The sequence below is a fragment of the Prinia subflava genome, chromosome 5 (assembly GCF_021018805.1).
Source record: "Prinia subflava isolate CZ2003 ecotype Zambia chromosome 5, Cam_Psub_1.2, whole genome shotgun sequence".
Lineage (NCBI taxonomy): Eukaryota > Metazoa > Chordata > Aves > Passeriformes > Cisticolidae > Prinia > Prinia subflava.
Window position 1 is genome coordinate 45413248 of NC_086251.1, and position 18442 is coordinate 45431689.

Consider the following 18442-nt stretch of genomic DNA (forward strand, 5'->3'; position numbering starts at 1 on the left):
CTGTTTGATAATATATATTGAGTAGATTAATGAAAAATTAATAGAATTACTAGCTCAACTATGAACAATGTAACACTGACCAGGAAAAAACTACTTTTTTGCAGTTTGATTTTACAGTTTCATTTTTTAATCACAAATGTATTTGCTTTTCTATATCAGCTGTAATTGTAGTGCATACATCTGAGCACATGCTGAGGAATGGTTTCCCTACAAGTCTGGTACAACACAATGAAAAGGATCAGAATTTGCCTTCTACAGGAGTCTGTGGGACTTAGTCTGAGCAAAAATGAGCATTTGTGACAATTCTGTGGTACATGACACAAATAGGAACACATGAAACCACTAAAGAGACTTAAATTCTTGTCAAAACAGTCTTTCCTGCACTTTTTAGGAAGACTCATGAACCCATAAATTACAGCTTCTTGCACTATCAATGATAAACCTCTAAACATGATCAGGTTTGTTTTGAAAGATGACAGAAGTTCCCAGGGGAAGATTCAAATTTATGGTGATAGAAGTCCAGACTAAGACTTTTTTATCCCAGGTGACTTCCTGGGTGTTAGAAATTTTTACATAAATTTCTGTAAGGTGTCAGTTTATAAGTTCTGCTTTTTGAACTAAACTACTCATTTTTGTAAACACGTATTTTCACAAAGGTGGTGAATGATTTTCCATCTCTGTAATTTACTGTGTGGTTTAAATAGTTACCAAGAGCTGAATTATTCTGCTCACGAAAATCCAAGTATTCCTTTTAAACATAATTTTTAAAGTGATTTGGAATCAATCTGGACGAAAGTGGCTCTGTAAACGGAAATTTTTGTAATTATAAACAATGAGATTTTAAATCTAAACAATGTTTTTGTTGTGTTTAATGAGTTACTGAACTGCAAAAAATAAATTCCTTTGTGAAATAGGAGTTTTGGTGAGAAAAGGCCAGAATTATCCAGGAGAGAGAAGCTGAACTGTGAGGTCAGATTTTTCCTGGACTGGTAAATTGTATGCCAGGACCTGAGAAATTGTCTTAATATATCTGGAGTACTTTTACTGAATATACGTAATGTGTGCATATGTGTGCATTTGTATTCTGTTTGTAATTACGTGGACTACTAACAGAAAGAGGTAAGAAATTTAAAAATATATATAAAAGCAGCAGATGAGATATTCTCATTGATGGTTTGTACCAGGAATTTAAATTTGAAAATGTCATAGTTTTTTAATATTAAAAAAAACCAAACCTGTGAATAAATAGACAAGAAGGTTTAAATTGGAGCATGTCTTCTTTTCAAATGAAACCAGAGATTTCAATTAATGAAAACAAAGGTCTTACTTGGAACTGCTTTGAAATGTAACTGAAAGGTTTTAATGACCCGTGCTTGAGGGGTTTTTTACATTTGTTTCATTGTAAAATGGCAATTGACTTTTAAAGTTTGAATCCAGCTGGTGTTTCATTTTAAACTGAGTTTAACTATTTCTTGAAATTACCCCAGGGTGACAGAACTTCTTGAGTTGTTCTGAACAGATAAGGAAGATCAATTCAATATCATCTTTTCTAAGTTCCCTGCAATAATATTCATATTATTATTCATATTCATATTATTTAACATAATCTGTTAAAAGTGTGGGTCTTTCTTGGGTGATGATTCTACAGCCATTCAAACATAAAGAAACAATAATAGTAATATCAATATTAATAGTAGCAGTAAAAATTAGTAATAATAGTAATAATAACAGTAATAATAATAAGAAGAAGAAGTAATCATTTGCTCATAAACATATGAAGTATCAAAGATTCTCAGATTCCAGATCATAGGGAAATATATATTACAACCCCAAGTTTGAACTAAGTACTCACAGTATTCTATCAAGAAGAATTACTTTTTCTAGTTTTTGCACATTGTCTTTTAAATACGAAAGGTTATGACATGACTGGCTTAGACTGACAAAAGATACTTATTTTAATTAGCTGATGGGTTAAAAAATCTGAGTGATATCATGTTTTCCACAAAGTCAGTCTTGACACATCTTCATCCTGTTCTCTGCCATTTGCTAAATGATACTTCCCAAGCAGCAGTCCCTGTGGAGCCACACTGAATACAGCCAGAAATACAGAAGCACAGTGACAAAAAGGGCCATTTATTGTACATTTGAACTTAATTTAATGTTGCTAAGGAATTTATAAACAACTAAAAAATGCAATTTATGGAAAGGAGCAACTGGGAAGTAGAAGGAAAAAACTTTAAAACTCATGAAGTGTACAAAGCTGATTAAAAGTTCAAAACACTAAACACATTGCTGATAATTAACCAGAAAAAAAGTTGTTCTTAAAGGAAGAATGGATAAATAATAATCCTTCATTGCTGTACTAAATGGAAAAGGTAAATTCGTTAGAAATTGATGCAGAGCTGGCAGATGAAATTTATAAATACATCTGCACCACATGGAAAAAGAAAATGTTTTATTTAATCTTAAGGGGATGATGAATTATATTCCAGCCTACCAGAAATTGAAGAGGTTTTAACAGCTGCTAAGTATAAACATGAGACTAAACTTTAAGATATCTGAGTCATGTCAATTTTTTAATACTCTTCAGGTATTTTGAATATTCCAGAATAAAAGAAGAATGCCATGGATGTGTCAGACTGCAGTAAAGGCAGGCAGGATAACCAGGGTATTAACAGGCTGCTTAGTCTGATGCCCATCTGGATGAAATAATAGAAGAGGCAATATAATATCCAGTAAATAAAGAATGAGGGACTATAACTATAATTAATACTAGTCAAAATGGCTTTATGAAAATAAAGCTTGTCAGACAAAACCTATTATTTTTATGGGCTTACACATTTAGCAGATAAAGATATCGCTGCAAACTGAATATGTTTAGATTTCTGTACAACTTTTTACTTTAACCATCTGACATTCAGATTTTTAAAAATTACCTTTAGATTCAATCAAAATGAAGCACATGCCAAACAGAATAAAACTTGATGGGTCTCCAAAAGTAGCTGTCAGTGAAGACTCGTCACTGAATGAGAATCTTGTCAGAAGACCTGATATTCAATCTGGCACTACTTAATAATTTTTTTCTTTATCTAAGATCTAGGAATAAATATGAAATTGCTGCTGGAAAAAAAAATAGCACATAAGAGGCAAGAAGAATTGCAAATAACAGTGAGGGACAGGGACACTAGGGAGGCGTAGCACTGGGGAGCCTGGGATTACCAGAATGGCAAAGCTGTGCATCCCTAACAAGGGATTCATGCCACTGCCCCATTCTCTAGTGCTATATAAGGCTGGCCTGAAAAGCCCTGATGCCAAAAGACTATGCAGGCAGGAATGGAAAATCAGCTCAAAATGAAATTGTGCTATGGCCAAAAAGCATCTGAAATTCTCAGACAGAAAAGCAAGGAGGTGGTGAATTAATCACAGCTAACATGTTCAGAAGAATAGCAGATATTTTTATCATGTATCTAAAAGTGGAAGAACAAGTGCAGGAGTTAAAATGTTATTCTATGGACTAAAAGCATAACAACTAAACGTGTGTAAATTCTCAAAAATAATTACAAGAGAGAATTTCTTGGCAATAAAAATGTACCTTCAGCAAGAGAGTGAAGAAGCAGTGAATATAAAATCAGAAAAATTCAGACAATCAAATACAGATTTAACCATTCATTCTGAATAAAGAGTTGTTAATCCATCTCATAATGATTTGTTTCAAAATTGGCAGGATTTGTAAGAGGTCATAGGTTTTATTATTAGACACCCAAACCTATTAGAAAAAGCAGGCAAATATTAACTTATCAAACCCAAATGTAATTTAAAAAAAAAGCAAAAAAGCATTTTGCAGGAACTACTGTGGCTTTTTCAGTTGTTATTTAACAAGTATTAAAGAAAGTTGGCTGTATTCTCACATGGATTTTTCCAGGGGAAACTAATCTAATCCTTTTTTTAAAAAATGCATTTATTAACTTCCTGGAGTCTTTCATCTCACTCTGTACCTCTGCAGTTACCTCTTCAACTGATGTATTCTTTTTACAATGAGACTTTTTAAGATTTATCCTGATACATCTTAGTGCTATGTCTATTCTTTTTGCCAAGTCAGAACACATTGTTAGAGTCATGTTATATAATACACGTTCAATTGCCATTTAACTTTGGATAAGCAAACTTCAATCCGTCCATATTACACAGGTATGCACCACTATTATTAGATTCTAATGTTTAACATGGAAATATCTTTTGTATTAGCCTTTGAATAAACGGTTTGATAAATTAGGGTAAAAATATTTTCCTTAAGGAAAAAGAAGATCACAGTAAATTATGCCTTGAAGTTTTGTACTAAGAGAAACTATTTATACCAACAATAAAGGCTTTAAAATCAATGTATTTTAAAAAATATTGTTAATTCAAAGATATTTGATCAATTCCAGGAGCAAAAGTGTAATCACCATGTAAGAGAGCTGCAGGACATTCTTGTGTGTGCTGGAGTGCTACAAATTCTTTAGGTGTGTTTTGTGGCCAGCGGTGGAGAAGGGGATCTGTCATGTCTGTACATAAATACAGATCTATTTTCCTCCCCCTACACCATTTCCATCTGCAGCTCTTTCATTCTAACCCCGCAGTTGTTTGTCATCCTGCCCTGAGACAGCTGGGTTGCTGTGCTTATTCTTCAATGGTTTCTGTGCATGTGACCTACAGAGCATTTATGCCAGCCTTTTCTAGCTCTGTTTTCTTTGGAAAATGGTCTTTCTGACATTTACCTTCAGCTTCAGTGTGTCTTTGTGGTGTAAGTTTGGTTTGCAGGTGATTTCTGACACCTTCATAGCTTACTTGGCATGGAAAGGGCTCTGGTGCCTAAGGTTCCTGTGGAAGAAGCCTGAAAGCCTGCACTGATGGTCTAGATATGAACCTGCAAACCAGAAGCCAAAATCAATCCAGGATGAATGGCAGAATCTCTTCCAACAGCTGGAGAACCTGCAAGGGAAAACTGGAGGTTACCTAACAGCACTGCAGTTACAGGTGAGGACTAAACCAAGGCCAAACATTAGCTCCAGATGTGGGAAGAGCAGCAAGTAAAAGAGTGCAGTCAGGAGATTACAGTAATATGATTCCTTGGTTTCCAGAAGAGTTAGAATCTGCTTTGGTAGACAACGGAACCCTCCCAGAGCCTGCTGAGTGGTGTCTGCATGGCACCACTCTTTGCTCCAAGAATCTGAGGCATAGACTCCATTTTCCCTAACATTAGACATTTAGGCTCCTTTTATAATCAATGAACAGGAATGAACCTGTCTGGAGTGTGACTCGTTTGATCTATTTTAAACACCAGGCTTACAGCAGAAAAATGTGACCTAGAAGTATCTGTTTATTTCAACAGGCTCTGTAGAAAGCCTAGACAAAATACAGATAAAAATACCTACATTTGGTGGGAGAGATTTGAAGACAAATTGAAGACACATCTTCTTGAGGAAGATAGTAGCTGCTAGGTTAAAACTGAATTGGAGTGAAGAATAATAGGATCCAAGGTTAAGAGCTCAAATTTCAGCAAAATCCCATTAAACACAACCAATTCCTTTACTGCTTCTGCATGCCAGGTGATCTTGCCACTCTCTAAGTTTAGAGAATGAGCTGAATGTTCTGGAAGGAAATGTGGTCATTGGTGTTGGGAGTGGGCAACTGTATCAAACCCCATTGTTTATTTATGATGTTTCCTTTCCTTACCCATACCCTTCAAGAGAATTAAATACCTAATTCATACAGTCTTAGCCTGGCTTGCAGGTCTCTCAAATGCATACAGACAGGCCCATATGCACCACAAGTACTGTGGCCAGTTCTGGACCCTTCAATTCAGGAAGACACTGAGGTGCTGGAGTGTGTCCAGAGAAGGGCAACTCTCGGGTTGGTATTCCCAAGATATATTCATTAGACTCTCTTTTCCTTTGAATGCCCGTGCCAGAAACAGAAGAAAGAGTTGGAGTTCACCAGTTCAGGTTTCTCAAGGTTGTTTCTTATTTCTTGTCTCTCAGTTCTTTCTGTGCCCAGCAAAGGTCCTTGCTGCAGAGGGGACATGCGGCGACTCCTCCCAGGTGGGGTGTGCTGGGACCTTTTGTACCCTTTCTCTGACCCAACCATCATCCACAACGTATTCCTTATTTACAGTCCACTACCAATACCTACTGCCTATGTTAGACATGTCACTTCTGTCCTAAACTAATCCCTTGTGATCCACCATAGCAGAAGAGGGAGGACAAGAGCAAGAAGGAAGAAGGACAGGGTCACACCGATTCCTCCATCTTGCCTTCCCTGACTCCATTCTAAAAACCCAAAACTCCACATTTGCACCCAGCGACAAACTAACTACTATTTACATCAAACTCTTGGGGTCTGTAGTTCTTCATACAGCGTTGGGAAGTTTTCCCATGGGCTGAGATCAAAGACAGTGTCACTTTGGGCCCTGTGCCAGGGTCTCAGACCTCTCTGCCAGGGTCTCGGACCATCCAGGGAGCCGGAGGGATGCCCTGGACTCCGACAGGCAACAAAGTGAAGTGATGAAGGTCTGGAACTCAGTTCCTGGGAAGAGCAGCTGAGGGAGCTAGGGGTGTTTAGTCTGGAGAAACAGAGGCTCAGGGAGGACCTTATCACTTTCTTCTCCCAGGTAACTAGCGACAGGGCAAGAGAACATGGTCTTGTGCTGTGACAGGAGAGGTTTAGGTTGCACATTAGAAGGAATTTCTTCACAGAAAGGGTGACTGGACATCAGAATGAGCTGCCCTGGGAGCTGGTGGAGTCAACTGAGGTGTTTAAGGAAAGACTGGACATGGCACTCAGTGCCATGGTCTACTTGATACAGTGGTGTTCAGTCATAGGTTGGGCTTGATGATCTCAGAGGTCTTTTCTAACCTAGCTGATTCTGTGATACTATGATATCATCTCAGGATTTTATTGGATCTGTTAATTGGTACCTCAGTCTGAACTTATTTTGAGAGCACATATTTTTGGGGGGTAATTTTTGTTGGTTGGTTGGTTGATTTTTCTTGTTCATCAAAGCAACTAACTTAAAAGGAAGTTAAATATATTTAAGGAAAAACTCATGACTCAATCACGAGTTTCATAACACACATTCAAGAACGTCATAATGCAATCATACAAAGTATTCCTGTAGGACAGTCTCCATGAATAAACAGAAAAGGACACAACCATAAACATATAGACTAAGTTTTGGAACAAAAAAATTGTAAATTTCTAGCATTCTCAGATTGCTATCTCTTCTCCCCAAATTTTCCAAGTTATAGTATTCTCTCCACGTTATGATATTTTCTTTCTCATTATGTATTAATCCTACTTAGTCTGTAAATCTTTTTAAAAAAAATGAATATTTCAACAGGAAGACCTTTAGATTTTAAATTGTTGCAGCTGGAAGAGGAATTAAAAGGTTTTTAATGTGAGAAAACTTAGAAGTGTTAGTCCAGCATCTATGTATCTGAGTAATAATGAAAAGAAAAAAATTACACAAAGTCTATATATTAGAATTAATTTTAAAAATCCCAAAATTATTTAAATATGTGATGCTTTTGACACGAGTCTCTACTGCTTCCCAACTATCTTCCTTAATTGCACAGCTCAGAGGGAGCTGCAATTCATCACTGATCTTATAAGTATGTAACTTGTGATACGCTCTGAAAAATCTCAATTAAATGTAAAATATTATTGCCATTCTTGTCCCACAATAAACCTTTGTTCCAGAGTTGCTTACAAGTCTGCTTTAACAGCATTTAAAGAAAATAAAATGTCTGTATTGCAGAGAGACCAAAAGTTATTTTCTACAGCCAATGGAAGTACAACCTGAAAATTTCTTTGTGTTGTTATATGTATACACATGCACTCACAAACATAGGCTCACAAGAGTAAAAAAGGCCATGAATGACTAAAAACTAAGACATAGAACCTGAAATGCAAAATGGATCTGTGTGCAGCTAAGCAGAAACAATGGGCTATCAGCAGTGGTAAAATAAATGCTGCTGCATGAATTATGTATTACCAGTGGATTGTAAATAACAAAGGTATAATATTTCCTGGATATATTTGGAGGAGAAAGCAAAGTTATCTATTAACAAATTGCTTTTTATAATTACATATTTAAAAGTCTTGGTGTAGACTTTGTGAATATTAATACATAAAGCATAAAAGCAGTACTTTTCAGTCTGCCATCTATTTCCACAAACATTTCTATCACATGAACAAGCTAATCACAGGAAACTGCATTAAAAATTATAAACATAAATACATCAATAAATGGAGCAGAAGCTAGTTGTTCAATGGCAGTAAATACAATACTTTCCATTTCCACAGCCCTTCTATCTTGGAATGCTTTATCTACCAGTCTGGAATCACTTCAGAGCTCAGACCTCTATTTGACTTGAAGCATTGGGTAATAGTACTACACATCTGTAGTCTTTTAGCTGGAGGAGAGATAGAGTAATTGTCATCTTGGAGCAACAAACTGAGACACCTGACATGGATGATGTCGTTCAGTTTTGATTCATGATAATAATGATGATTGCAGTGGAGATTTGGTTAAGGCATTCTTGACTAGATTCGAATTAGAAAAGAATAATCATAACACAGGTGAAACACAGGCACTTCTGAGGTGCCCCAGTAAGAAACAGAAAACGTGCAGTGCTGTCCAATACAGTAACTAGATTAAGAAAACATGTAACTGACATGAGGAAACTGTTTTAAATCCTCTTTTTCTTTGGGGTTGTTTAACTCAAAGGTTCTCAAAGGTGTCACACTCTTCACAAGACTCACAACACAAAACACTATCCTGGCTCTCAACACTTCAATTTCTCTTTCACAACAGCTTGCCTAGAGGAAACGGTGCTCAGTCTAGAAATGAGTGATTCAGATTAGCTACTCTCTCAGGATCCAAGATGCCCCTATTTGAAATTCATATCCGTGCAGTCTTCCCACTTTGTACTTAACTTCTCTACAACCAGCCCACAAGCAGTGTTGAGTGGTAGGTATCTGCAGCCTGCCTTCTTAATAGCATCCCTTAAAATTAGTGCAAATATTGAACTGAAGCAGTCTAAAATATAGGCAGAGGAAACAGCAAAGTCTGTGTGCTTTGGGGTAGGATGCTTCTCTGAAAGTGAAAATTATTAATAGTCATTGGATAAAATACAAACGCATTGCATATTATTAGCATAGTCTTTCTGATGCTGTCCCAATTTTATTTTTTTTCAAGCAAAACATTACTTCTTTTTTTGGATTTGAACTGCCTCAGCTTTCCTTGAATTCAGCTCTTGTTCGGTTTTTCAATCCCCTGTCAGAAGGAAGGTAGATAATATTCCGTGACTTGTCTCACAAAGTTGGTGTTTAGTTGCCTAAAGCTCCTTGTGAGGAAAAAAATTTATTTTCATCAGTTGATTCACCAAACAAATAAGGAATAATCTATGAAATTCAGCTTCAACTGAACCTATGACACTACAGTGAGAGATTTGGAGAGCAATCTGCACCTCCAGCTCCTGATGCTTTTTTAGAACAACTCCTATCCCACTTTCCAGTTCAGAAAAAATATGTTCACAATATGTACAATATGTCCATCGTGAATTAACCCATACTTTAAGAAAGTACACAGTACTCCAAAGCATCATCTGTCATTTTCTGCTGCTGTAGAGAAGCTACAGTAGCAAGTTCTGTATTCCCTGCAGTACCTGGAAGCTTAGCAGTTATGAAAAGGTCAGCAGCAAACTCCTGAAAGGATTTTGTTTACTGCTGCCTAGATACCCAATGGGGATTTTATTTTGATAGGTCTGTAAGTAAATTAAATGGTCTATTTGCATATTGTTACAAAAGTGTAAACCTTTTATAGTGTTTAATAAAGATTTACGCAATACCATAAACTTGATATATACCCTGTGCTTGTATAATTGAGACATGGTAGACAAACTGCACTCATGGTATCAATTTCTTTCATTATTTATGATTTTGAGTAACACCATTAGTAACAAACATATGTTGTTGTAAAACATTTGGCAATAGGCTCTCCTCCCTCACACTTCTAGAGCTAAATCTCATTGAAATGCACTTGTTCTATCACTCATGACATTTGCAGAGGCAAACACAAGGAGAGAGATATATTCACCTGAGAAACCTGTAACCTGGAGGAAATGCCCTGGACTTTTATCACCTTTGTTAGGGTTTTATTATTAATCATGGCAGCAACATTGATTTCTGAAGAAGCAATTACAATGACAAAACTACACCAAGAGCTTACAATTGCAGCTGCAAATTAACCATGTAAGTAGAAATATCAAAACTGGGAAGTGTTGTTCACTTTATGTTCGATTAATTTAGGATGTATTTCTCAGTCCAGAACAATTAGATCACAAACATCCAGAAGCAGAAATGTCAAAACCAGATGATTATATGCCCATACAGAGATTTATTATTTGTATCAGTCATAAGCATAGTTCTCCTCTGGGAGAAGAAAGGAAAAAAATCACTGTAATTACAGATGATTTCAGAAGAGAAAGTGGTCCCAAAAAACAAAACAAACAAATCAGAAAAGGAGAAAAAGGCTTTGGTTGTACATTTATGGCAGTGACTAGGAAAAAAAAAAAACCAAAAAAAACCACCACCAAGTAGAATTCAACAAAAAAACTATTTGAAATTATTGGTGAGACCACTACCTCCAACTATTAGCTCTTACCAGTCTATATGGATAGTATAAGTGGGGTTAAAGTATGGATGCTGCATGGATGTAGACTTGCAGCACAGCTTGATATCTAGAGCAAAGCAGGCAGAGATTACAAAATTTTGAGCAGTCTTTCAACTGGACATAATGTTTTCAGTCTTTGGGAACAGAGGGTCTCTTGATTTTCTTGTGCCTGGTCTTCAGATCTCTGATATGGTGGTTATGACATATCTCTATGACTTGCTGAATGACACTGAATTTATGGAGAGGTGTTCAGAGTGATTTGTGCTATAAAGATGTCAAATAAACCAAGACTATGATTCAAAAGATTTAACTTTCCAAACTAATGCTAGATTTCTGGTGTTAAATAATTTTTTCAAAAACACCTGCTAAGCTTTTATTTTTACAGAATTGAAGAAAATCTATATTCCTACCTTCTGGTGATATATTTCTGTTATGTCTCGAAAAGTGCTTCATGCACCTAAGTGCTGCTGTGTGTGCTGTAAAATGAGTTAAAATGAGCTGCTGGTGTTTGCTGAGATATAAAATGTTTGAGATTGAATCCTCCTACATTTCTGAGTCAAAAGAAAACCTCATTTGGGTTTTGTTTTTAGAAGATCTTTCTGAATATATAAGCTGTTTGCTTTTTACAAATCCAAAACTGTGGATCTAAGTTACCTAAACAAAGTGTCTCTGATTAGAAACATAAAGTAAATTTAATCTCTTTGTATTTCTAAAGCATTCTTTCCTTTCATATCAAGGCTGCATCTGGGTGATAAGAGAATTAATTTTACATTTCACAAAGCATATAAAGGCTTTTTTACATTCTCTTTGAAGTTTTCTGAAACAAATTAAAATAAAACCCCACGTTTAAAAAAAAAATAAAAATGAAGAGGTCAGTTTTGTTCATTTCCAAATTACTACTGTTCCCAGCTGCTGAACTACTGCTGTTTATAGAGCTACCCCAACTACCCCAACTGTGGTTTCAATTACTTTGTATGTTATAAATGTCAAGGGAAAGCAAAAGGGACATGCATTTTTTAACAAATTACTCTCTCCTTACTAATGCCATTTTTTAATTCAGCATTTGAGAACATTCATTGAACTTATGAAGCTCTCTAAAAGGGCTGTTTATGAGCTCTCAGGCTTCATCTGCCTTTCTACTTTTACAATCCTCTATAAATGCCATGTCATCTATACATGTAGAAGTGAGAAGTGACTCGAATTAATTAACTGTTAAAATTTAGGAGGTCATTGACACCTGATGAAGGTAATATGGCCATATCTTATGGGAGTAAAAATTTCTTAAGTGCCTGACTGCTTTCAGGAACTGAAGTGATGAAGCTGCTGGTGGGCACCACATGTCTCATTCCTTGTGGAGAATTAAATAGGAAATTTTGAAAGACAAACTGCTTTCAGAATTCATCAAACCTAAAAGAAATATAAAGTAGTATTGTTGGTGAATGATTCACAAGTGTTTCTTGGATACCATGTCTTCTTATTCTTTTATTTCTCTTTTTCTTTTCCTATTTTATTTGGGTGTTAACTTTTCCTGCAGGAGGTTGGTCAGCACCACTTCTTGCCCTTGCTGTGAATGAACACAGGAGATATGTTGAGATTCCTATAGCTAGTCTGAGACTAATGGTGGACTTAGAGAGAAATAAAACATAAAAGCTATAAACTGTTTTTATTTTTGAATCACAATAGAAATGTGCCTAAAAACCCCTCAATTATTAACTTGCCATATCATTACGTTAAAAGTCATTAAATTCTAACTCAGTTCTGTCTTTATCTAGATTGCTTTAGTCAGACAGGGAACTACCATGAACAAGGGTAAGGGAGGAATATGTTTGAACCTTAAAATCCACAAATAATTCCTTTTTTACTGGAAATGGATTTGAAGATGAGGTTAAATTTGGAGTAATATAACCTTTTAAAAGGTTATGTTATTATTTTATTATTGCAAGTTACAGCTGGCTAGTCCTGAAATTGCTGAAAAATACAAGTTTCAGGTTGTTTATGTCCTGTTTATAGTTATTACTAGTTTTAGCCTACCTATTACACAAAAAAAAAATTACTGAAAGATCAAATGAAAAATAAATTATCCAAAATGACTGGTTCAGCATGTTACTATTTACTCAACGAATGTCTGCCTGGTTTTTTCCCCTTTATTCAACATTTCCAGACCAACTGGCAAATTAGAATTATTTTTTTCCTTATCTGAGCAAATCTATAAACCCCTGAAATAATTCTCTAGATGGCAAACTCTTTCCATGTTCACAACACTTAAGTCAGCAAAGTTATGTTTATTGTCCTGGAACAAAAAGTCATGAAGATGTACTAGGGAATAAGGTGGCAGAAGATCTTCATCTTAGAAGGATCTGCACAGTTACAGATGTCCAAGAATTGATGTTTTGATTTGAAAAGAGCTCTTAAAGATTGGGGAATTGTTTTTTGAAACATCCTCCAATGAGTGATGTGAGGGCACTTAAAGCAGATTCTCTTCATGGTGAAATTGTCAGACTTTGACATACAACTTCTGTATAATTATAAAGGGATTGGGGAGATGGCTGTTCTTAAAAAAAAAAAAAAAAAAAAAAAAAAAAAAAAAAAAAAGAGAAAAAAGAAAAAGGGAAAGAAAGTTTTATCAATTTATCAATTTTAGAGTCTCAATCTCTCATTAGAAGAATGTATTAACCTACAAAATTCACCTCAAATCATAGGAAGGCCTACAATAAAACAACTCTAAGACTACTGCATACTTTTTTTTCCCTCCAAGGAATGTTTATCTTATGACAACTTAAAGAGGAAAGATCTGTGCCACTTCCTGTTTCTTAAGACCATAGTCATTTTGATGAAATCTGTGTGCTGAGCCCTTGCTTATGTTTATAAAATCCAATATAGTCACACAGTTCAGCAATACTGACCATATCCTTGTGACAAAACAAATAACCAAAAAGATGAGAGTGAGCCTGCCTGCATTTTTAATGTATATCTATATATATTATTGTTTTATATATAAAATATGTATCTTTTATAAGCTTGATTTAGCTTCTGAATCGTTCCAACTGAATTTTATGTGAAATTTTCAGAAGAATAAAGCCTCCACTGAGACTCTATTACTTCAGAACTTCAGCTTCATAGACAACACTTGGGAAGCAACACTGCCCTGAAAGTTTAGCTCTCATTAAACAAGCAAGAACTGAGCATGCCTTTCTGAAGACAGAATTTGACCTTTGTTCTCCCAAAGATTTGATTCACATGTCAAATGAATTATAGAGCAGAAGCAATTTAAATAAACACACTTATAAATATATAGCATATCAGTAATGATATACCGACACCCTCAAAACAACTCTTGCTGTAAATTTCAGCTTCACTTTTTTAGCTTGCCTGAGTTTTTTTCTATTTAGCTTTATTTCTATACACAGGTTTTCAGATTATGCATGGATATTAGCTAATGAGTTACACAGTTAATTTTTAACTTGTTTTATTTAGTTGACAAGGATTCATTTGTCAAAAGAAAGCAACATTAAACAACTACACAACAATGAAATGCTAACTCACTGGAAATTAGTATGTCTCCGGGTAAAGAGGAAGAAATTTATGTGAAGATCCCTACAAAGAAATCCTCTAATGTCCCTCACTGACTTCAGAAAGAACTCATCCTTCTTCAAAGATGGCACTTTCTGCTTTTACACAGACCTTTTTATTGCAAATGGAACACAAGTTTAAATCTTTCACAAAGGGCAGAAGCCACAATAGGTCCTTGGCAAATAAGTTTTATTCCATGAAATGGGAGAAGAAGTGGAACAGGAACAGCTTGACCTGGGAACAGATTTAGAAAAAATATCTTTGAAATTCTTTTATGGAAATCGGATTAAAAATTTTCTGGAGAGAATATTTTCTGCCTAACACAATAAAATAAGGGTTTTAACCCAGAGGGAGAATGTCAGGGGCTCCTATCTGTTGTCATTTAGTATGGGAAAAACACCTGAAGGACAGAGGAGGTCTGAGACTGAGGGGGGAAGGTAGAGAGCAGTAATCCTGGTAAAGCAGGGAATCAGGTATCTGATAATGAAGTCCAGACACAAAAATATCAAGAGACAGTTGACTTTGGCTTCCAGTCTGGTTTGTCTGTTCCTGGTTTAACACCCCTGCTCCAGCACAAGGCCTTGTTGCACTTCAAAAGCCTCATCCATAACATTTGTCTCCTCTACACAAGGATGTTCAGAGTTCCTAGGAGTTCCTAGGAGTCATTACGTGTATTGCTTAAGGCTTACTGAGCCTTTGATGAACTAAATAATAATCTTTTTTGACAGGGAGATAAACCAGGCTGTAGGACACTGTGATTTCCAAACAAGTCACTGCCAGATATTACACACAATTTCAGATGCATTCATTTGATGCATCAACCATCAGGCAGCAGTTGTTTCATATTTTCCCAAAGTTTTGTATGGGAATTAAAAGACCCTATTGTGCTGGGTGATCTGTGTCCATTCACTCGTCTTTGACCTCAAAGTTCTACAGCAGAACTCCCTTTAAAAATGAAAGCTTAACACAAGCATGGCCAACAGATTTTGCTCTTCAAACAGCTTTTCTACTTGACATCAAGGACGATGATACACATATTAAAAGGAGATTTAAGAATAACTGCAGTGTTTCCATTGTGGACAACATATGAACGACATTGAAAAAGATTTCTCAAATCCCCGAAGGGTTTTTAACAAAAGAAAAAACAACATATTTGGCAACACTACTTTTTCACTTGTTACTCCTCTACAGATTATTCTGTAAATAAACTCCCATGTTCCTGTTTCGTGTTCAAAGTCAAAATAGTCAATGAAATACTGGAAAATCTTTTGTTCTTGTTGTTGCTGTTGTTGTTTTAGTTTAACTTTCATTTTTCTCCAGTTATCTTATTCTTTTTGATCCCACTTTCTAGTTATGAGTAACTTGGGCTTGTCTGCGAAAGGGAGGAATGGGGAGAAAAGGTTTTTGATGAGAACTGCTTGTTAAATTTATTATCAAGAGAATTTACCTTGATTGTTTTCTCTGTACAAAGAAATATACCTGTTAAAAAACACCCAAAATAGGAAATCTTTGCCCTATTCCAATAGGGTAAGTTCTAGATGAAACAAAAGGTTGAGAGAGATGGATAGCAACAATTAATAAATGTGCATACCCAGTAAAAGTAAGAAAGAAACAAAAAAACATAGCTTATATTCAAGCAGAAAGATGCCACTAAATGTATTAAAAGTTGTTATGAAGCAAGTAGTAGGCTAGAGAGTTGATTGCTTTAGGGTCGATCTTTTTTTCATGTTTCATTGAAAAGGGTTTCTAAATTATCAGAAAGCTACTACAGAAAACAAAAGAATGTCACTGTGTCAACCAATACATGAAATGACAACGTGGAGGCAAAAGGTCTGCAGTGCAAGAGCTGCTCTCCAAATAGAGGGCAAGCCTGTTTATTTCTTTAATTTTTATACATTTGTGGGTCTGGTTGTGGATTGGCTGCTGGAGTTTCTACCCCTTCACCCCACTGGTGAGACCAGCTGTCAATCAACGTTATTTCAGGCTGGAAAATATGTAAACAAAGGACAGTGAACAGAAACAAGGTTTGTTTATGTTCCAAGGCGTGAGAAACTGAAACCTGACTCCTAATATTGTGCAGAAACTAAGAAACTGACTCCATCTTATGAATAAAGCAGAAGGCTTTAGAAAAACTCAGAAAAAATAGGGCGACATGTCACTGCTATAAAGTAAAGGGTAAAAGAATAATAACATCATGCCAAATTAAAAAAGTGAAAATTAGAAGGTAAGCAACAGCTTAAAACTTTTCTCACACACTTACTCTGGTTAAAAAACCTCATGTAATGCAGCAGTAGGAAATTACACTTCCTGCAAACTTCTTTACAGATTTTATCTCTGCTTTAAAATGGTCCTTCTAATGGTCATTTGATCACAGTTCTGATGTTTATTCAACTTGGACACTATGTCAACATCCTTTTATTAATAGCTTCAAATATTCATCTGTAACTAAGTTTTAAAGATTTTAGGCAGATGCTCAAAGGTAACATAGAAACTGAGCAGGAGCCAGAAGTGTGCCCCTGTCAGAGAAGCCCATGGCTATCGTACTGGGGGGCTGTGTTAGAAGTGCTGCCCGCAGCTTGAGGGAGGTGATGCTTTTCCTGCCTCAGCACTGGGGATGCCACACCTGCAGCACCAGGTCCATTTCCAGGCACCCCAGAACAGGACATGAACATATTCAAGAGAGCCCAGCACAGAGCCATGACGATGGTTAAGTACCAAGAGCATGTGAGGAAAAGTTAAGAGAGCTGAGACATCTTCCCAAAGAAGGACAGGCTTAGGAGGATCTCTTCATTCTATATAAATGCCTGAAAAGATGCTACAAAAAATGAGCCAGGCTCTTTCTATTAATGCCCAGTGACAGGATGAAAGCCAATGGGCACAAAATAAAACACAGGATGTTCCATCTGAACATCAGGAAATAGTCTTTTAGCTCTAAGGATGGTCAAACACTGAAATGATTTTCCCCAGAGAGGTAATTACATTTTTCAAAAGCCATCCAAATGTGCTCCTGGGCAGCCTGCTCTAAGTGCCCTGCTTGAGCACGAGGGTTGGAGAAGATGACCTTCAGACCTGCTCTCCCATCCCTTCCAGTCTGTGACTCTGTGACTTTATAATACTTCTACTGTGTAAAAGGATTTTGAGTTATTGTTTCAATTGTATGATGACTACTGAATATAATTCAAAAGAAAAAGCTTAAAGGTTGCATTAAGGTGTATTATTTGATTAGTGTGAAAGTTAAATTTAGAATAGGGCTTTTAAAGCAAAGAGTTTTTAATATGAAACTCAATATGATCCTAAGGCTCTATTTAGTTTCTGAAGATATTCTCTTCAAGTCTAAGTGGAATGAAGATGTCCACATATAATTAAAGTGTTTTCAGTGACCTTCTAAGCCTTTTGCCTTTGCAGACTACTGAGACCTTTAGCAAGATTTCATGACTCTTGTTAAATCATAATCATAACAGAAAGCAGTTCAGTATTAAGCAATGATCAGTATTCAAAACATTCATCATTTGAGGACTGTTAGTAAATTTTACTCTGTACTGACAAGATCATTTGGGAAAAAACACCATTTTGTGACAGGAATTTATGAAATGAGTTAAGAAGACATGATTACTTGATAAGACTTTAAATAGCTTGCTAAATTTAGAAACTCAACTCAATTTCTGTTGCACAGCCTACTGCATTTTTAACATTATGTGAGGTCCTCATCAACTGATGTTATTTCCTCAGTGAAGTATATATATTTAGTAATAGTCTAAATTCCAGGTATTTTTACAAAAAGTTGAGAAATAAAGTACAATTATTCCGATTTTTTTTCTGAATAATTTTGAGTGAAATATCACTCATTTCTCCTGATGTCTATTGTAGTTCTAAATATAACTAGCTTTTGTATTTCAAGGATAATTTTTAATCCTGTTATCAAAATCAAACAAATTTTGGCACACTACAGGGTGGCTTTTAATGAAGGTGAAAATTCAACTCCCACTACATACTGTTTTGCTTTTATTCCTGAAGTGTTTGTCAGCACATCTCCCTTTAGAACTTAATGTTATTTTTTGATTCCTGATTTCTTCAGTTTCTAAACGTGCTTCATAAATGGGCCCTTAAATTCAGTGATTATAGTTGAAAACTGATTTTTGTAGCAGGACTGTGAACACC

The 18442-nt window shown here is 35.8% G+C and overlaps 1 long non-coding RNA gene across 1 annotated transcript; it reads left to right on the plus strand.

Moving 5' to 3' along the window:
• The first annotated feature begins 916 nt into the window (after positions 1-916).
• On the plus strand, positions 917-15870 carry LOC134550612 (uncharacterized). Its single transcript, XR_010080378.1, has 3 exons — positions 917-989; positions 4789-5016; positions 13783-15870. It is a non-coding gene; the product is annotated as an uncharacterized LOC134550612 (long non-coding RNA).
• Positions 15871-18442: the final 2572 nt, after the last annotated feature.